Consider the following 6,000-nt stretch of genomic DNA (forward strand, 5'->3'; position numbering starts at 1 on the left):
CTTTCAGGGGAAGGTGATTTGGCTTGTGTGCAGTCCAGCAACTTCATTACATTCTCCAAGAAAAAAAGCAGCCTCTTTGTGAAGATGAAAAACATCTTCAAAGGCTAATAATGGACGAGAAACCACTTCTGTTTCTTAGCATTAGCAGATTAATCAGTTCCCTGGCCAGGGCACAATTGGGAGTAAAAGAGAGGTGAGGTAAAAAGATCTTCCCATCATTCATAATGAACTTTGACTCCTTTTGTTTATGAGACAAGTATAATTTATCATAGGAAGAATGTATGCATAACAGTCAACTTAGGAATTCTCCAAAATATGCATAATTGGCTCTGCTATATTGTTGGGTTGGCTTCATTGTGCTTTTATTCAGGTTGTTAGTGTGGACAGATATTCTTTTTAAAAATTTTTTTGGAAAGGTCATATTTTGATGTACAACCATGGTTTAACTTGTTGCCTAAATGAATTCCCTTTTTCTTTTGTTCAAGGGCTTTGAACTACTCTGCATGAAGCTTTAGACTTTGCTCCAACATGCAACTAAGTTAGCACAGAATGATTACCCTCATTGTTAGAAAGCATGAAATAAATCTGACATGCATTTCCTGATGACTTTTTAATTCTCTTCTAGTGCAAAACTTTGGTGGAAAGTTTGCCCTACTAGTTTCGCTTTTTAATTATGCCACAGAAGTCTCCTGTTCTAGAGAAGGTGGGTCCTATCAGCCCTTGGAAAATCACTTCTGTACATTATTTTCTGGAGGCAGAACAGTCAGAGAACCAAACTGACTTTGTCAGGGGCTGTTTCTTTCTTGTCTTTCTGCACTATCGGCCATGTGTGATGTGTAATAGGGAAACGTCTTCAAAGGCTAATAATTAAAGGACATCTTTCTCAAAACAGAAACAAGGGTGTCTACGTTTTGAACAAAGTATAATGGTTACCCTAAGGAACAAAAGCAAGAGCTTTTTTTTTTTTTTGAAAATTAAACATGTAATCAATAAAACATCAAGATGAAAGAAGGCAAGACAAATCTGTAAATATTGTCTTATACCAAAGAAACATCAAATCATTTCATTTAAACAGATTCACTCTTTTTCACCCAGGCTCTGCTACCGACATTAAACCACCAACAGCTTTGCTCCCTCTTCCTTTACCTCCCTGCTAGCTGTAGACTGAGCCCTTCCCTAGGAGGGAACAGATGTAACACAAACTTTGCAGCACAGTAACCCAGACAGGCAACCCCAAGATTAAAAAGGAAGTAAGATGAACTTCTGGAGACAAATTATGAAGGACGCTTCTCTGTGTTGCTCGCCATCACAATCTCCAGTTTCAAGAGGCCACCCAGTCTTCATTAGAACAAAATACCGAAATAGATGTTTCTTTCCCCCTCTGTTTTCTCTCCACCCCCTCTGTGTTTTCCTTTGCTCTTCCTCTAAGTCCCCACATCCAACCTGGAGAAGGAGAACAAGAGAAAGGTCAGCTGAAATCATTTACCTGCGCACTGACTCTGGCTGGTAGCAAGGCAGTCCCCCTGCGCAGCGCCTCCTGCTTTCATTTTGCTGTGACTGGGGCTGGCCATCCCGCTAATAATGCTCGGATGACCGCCCACTGGAAAAAAAAAGTCACTTGCCAGGCTCTTCCCCCAAGAGACATTTCAAGCAAGCAATGAACTTGGGCAGATTGGCCCCTTGGAATGTGCCGGTGCTCCAGGATTAGCCTGGCTAAGAATCCCATGGACATTCCCTCACAGTTCTCAAACACTGCTTGATTTGAACATCTAATCTGAAGCCAGAAGAAAAACAAATCCCTGGGGAGATCGGGTTTAACCAGCACAAGTCCTAACTGCTTCCTACCCCACCCCCACCTTTTCTTTTTCCATTCTCAGTGGGGGGAAAAAAAAAGCTTGCAAGAGTGTGATAAGGTGCTCTGAGTTCTGAAAGTTCAGCTTTGGAAAGTGAATCTCTCTAAAGAAATAGTGTATCACTGCTGCCAGTAGTTTGAACACACAAGAGGCATTGTTCCCCTGCCGAACAGAATGGAGTGATAGTATTTCTTTAAAGAGAAACTGTTAAAAACTTCAGTGTTTCAAAGGAACCCTCTGGTCCCTGAACATGAGCCTAAGCAGAATGCAGTTGGGGTTGGCCAAGTTGTTCACCTTCTGCAACTAGATGTCAACAAAACTTGCCTGATCACACTTCTTGTCCACAGCCTTTCCCTGCCCAGCACAAATGCACAAGAGACCTGCGTTCCCTGTTTCTGTACTGAAAAGTGATCAACTGAGCATTCCAAGGCTGTGGGTGCAGATAGAAAGTGGAGAAACTGTGATGAGCCGGCTGTACGTCTTCACTAGGAAACTATTGCTTGTATGAGGCCACATAGAGAGGGCATTTTCAGAGATCACCCAAGAGAGAATGTTTTTGATGATAGATATTAACTAGATAAGCAAATACACTGGGGAGAAAAGAGTTCAAATTTCAATAAGGCAAACAAACTCTTACAAAGTGAATGTCTAAGCACTATATCTCTTTCCAAGGGTGACGGTCACCTGAGAAGTGACACCCTTCCTCAGTAAGCCTTCAGGACTGTAGTCAGTGAGGGCGGTGGGGCTTTGACTCATTTTCCTGTTACCTTGTGTCAGAGTGAATAGTACTTGTCATGTGTATGGTAAAAATGACAACGGTAACCAAGTGACTTATTTCACACTTGGATTAGCCCTTGAGCTGGCCATCTTTACTGTCTGTGCTCTTTGCAGGACTGATTCCCATATTTGCTGGTCTTTTTCACAAAGTCATATTTCCCCAGAGACGAGGGACAATCATCTACCTAGTGACTTTCAGTGGATGAAACATGGTTAAAAAAAAAAAAAAAGACTTAAGCGAATTCTATCAAGCTTTACTATGAAACACAAGAGGGAATGCTGGGAGATAGATTCAGTGGATAAAAACTTTGGTGTGCAAGTGTGGCGACCTGAGTTTGAGTGTCCAGAACCCATCTGAAGCTGGACACCTTGGTGTTCATCTGAAACTTCAGCACTCCTATGGCAAAACATGAAATAGAGATAGGACAATCCTTGGACACTCCTTGGCCAGTTAGTCTGGGATATGCAGCAGCAGACAACAGAGACCTTGTCTCAAACCAGGTGGAAAGGTAGGGACTGGCACCTGAGGCTGTTCCCCGACCACCACACATGTACAGTGGCATATGTGTGTTCTCTGGTCTTTCTCTCCAACTCCTCACATTTTTTTTTTTGTAAAAGGTTTAAACATCCCTTACCTATCTTTAGGAATTAGCCACAGCCTTAATGCCATGCAGCCTTTTTTTTTTTTTTTCTGTGCACCTGTGACCCTTAAGTAGTCATTCTAATGGAACCATTAGAGATTGTCTCTACAGCATTGTTTAGACTGCAGAACTGGAAACCAAATAAAATATGTTTTATGCCATTTGATGATCACAGCAAGATTTTAGGGAGAAACATACATTTTCGTGTTGCTATGTGGAAAAAAAGTAGCCCACAGGAAAATAGGAGGGAAAAATGACAAATTTTAAATAGAAAGATGATTGACAACTTTGCTAGTTTTCATTTCATTCCATTTGCCTTTCAGTTTTTCCTTGTCATTGTGTGCATATGGAGTCAGAAGAACACATTTTTTTTATTTGCTTTTCAGTTATCAAGTTCTGTCTTATGCTCCCAGGAGGGTATGGGGAAGGTGCTCAGAAAAGTATTTAGAAAAAAGTTCATGAAGAATGAGAAGAGGGCTCCATAAAGGAAGGTTTGGGTTTTTGTTTTTGTCTTAGTATGGGGTGAGATTTCTGGAGAGACACAAAGAGAGAAAAGAACAGAGAGGTGAGAGGAAGGAGGTGAAAAGGAATAGAGACAGGAAGAGAAGAGCTAAGTGGGCAGACAAGTACTTGGAAAGACCTACTGGGATGACAGGTAGCAGCAGTCGGCTGTGATACAAAATCCATTGGTTTTCAGTAATCTTCCCGATGTAGAAAGACTTAACAATTCACTTCCTTCAACATCTTTTGTCAGTAGATCTCTCTGAACTCACGATTACCATAAATCATGAGTTCAATGAAATAGTCTTCTATCACTTTTCTATGCATTTATTTTTATTCTTTCTAGTCCCACTTTTGGTTTGGTTTTGCTTGCTTTTCTTTTCTAAAAAGTGTCCAGTAGAAAATAGAGTATGAGTTGCCGTCCATGAAATTTACACCAGAGATGAAAATACTGCTACAGAGCCCTGGGCCTTTTGTGGAAGTTGAAACAGGAAGCTCCAGGTGAAGGCAGCAGAATGGAGCTTTCATAAGAGGTGGGGAGGACTCTTTGATTAAGGAAGGTAATTAGCTCCAAAGAGACCTGCAGCTCAGAGCTACTTTGCATATGGATCTCTTCTCACCCAGAGCATCATTACCCAAGATGCAGCTCCCGGAAGGGTCTATTAACAGGCTGCTTTAGGTGTAGTTTTTGGAGAACTTGAATTCTAACAATGGAAGGCCACGTGCACAGTGGTAGCTATGGCTATTCCTCACTTCCACGTTAACGCAATGGCAGAATGACTTAGTCTCCAAATTTATCATTAATTAAACATTACATCTGAAAAGACTGTACTAAAAAGGTTTCGTTTGTGCACAATTCTTTAAAAAGTAAAATTAGATCTTTCTATTGGTAGAAACCAAATTTTAACATGTAAAATGCATATTGCATTGCCATAAGTAACTGCAAAGAATCTGTTCTTTGATGCTTACATCTGGTAGCAATGATAAAGAGCGTGATACAGATTAGAAGGTCAGCAAACATTTTCAGCAAAGGTCAGATGGTACGTACTTCATGACAACAGTAAGTACCCACCTTAATACTTAACTGCTTGGCTGTCATGAGGGACAAAGTAGCCACAGACATGGTCATGACTGAGCATACTTTATTTCAGTGAAGAGGAAAGTGGGCTACAACTGATGTATACTGGTCAACTTTTGTAACAGGAAAAAAAAAAAAAGGATTCTGCAATGGGTCAGGTGGACCTCCAGGCTTTGTAGCATCATCCCTCACTCATCTCTGCTCTTCTTCCTGCATGGCGGGCAAGTTCTCTTCAGTCACCTTTGCTTCTCTTGCTTTTTCTTGTGATAGGTCCATCCTCAGAGAGCTCACTCCCTAGCGGTCTCGGGCCATCCTAGCCAAAAGAACACTGTGTTGTTCTATCAAGTTACGCCCCTCCCTGTATCTTCTTGCATGTTTCCTGCTAGGAAGTGAGTTCAGTCTGTTATCACCACCAGCAAAGCACTTGGAACTGTGGCACTTAGAGGGCACACAGATTCTAACTAGAAAAACATTCCATTTCCTGCAGAATAAAACCTTCCCTTAGAAATGGATGGCATCTGGGGCTGGAGAGATGACTCAGTGGTTAAGAGCACTGGCTGCTCTATCTACCAGAGGCCCTTGGGGTCAATTCCCAGCACCCACTTAGCAGCTAACAAGTGTCTGTAACTCCATTTCCAGGGGATCTGGCACCCTCACACAGACATAAATGTAGGCAAAACATCAATTCACATAAAATTATTAAAATAAAAAAGAAATGGATGACATCAGATGGACTTGTATCTCCAAAAAGGAGACTTGGGAGCTAACTAGGTAGGCATTCATACTGGGTTTATAGCAATGCATTAATGTATAAGAAAGGGGTATACCTGATAAAATATTATCTAGAAGCTATATATTTTTTTCTTATTTGGAAGTGTTAAAAAAAAAAAAAAGAATCCATCAGAAGTATTTATCCAAGCGCAGTGGTGCAGGCCTATAATCCCAGCTGCTTAGGAGGCTGAGGCAGGGATAGCTTTAAATTCAAGGTTTACTTGAGCAATTGTGTGAGTTCAAGGATCGCTTTGGCATCTGAGGGGGACTGTCTCCAAATAAAAAGTGGAAAAAGTGCTAGAGGTAGAATCCACTGAGAGAGTACGTGTCTAGAATTCATAAAACGCTAGATTCAATCCTCAGTTCTACAAAGAACAAA

Source organism: Peromyscus eremicus, chromosome 1, assembly GCF_949786415.1.
Source record: "Peromyscus eremicus chromosome 1, PerEre_H2_v1, whole genome shotgun sequence".
Classification (NCBI taxonomy): Eukaryota; Metazoa; Chordata; class Mammalia; order Rodentia; family Cricetidae; genus Peromyscus; species Peromyscus eremicus.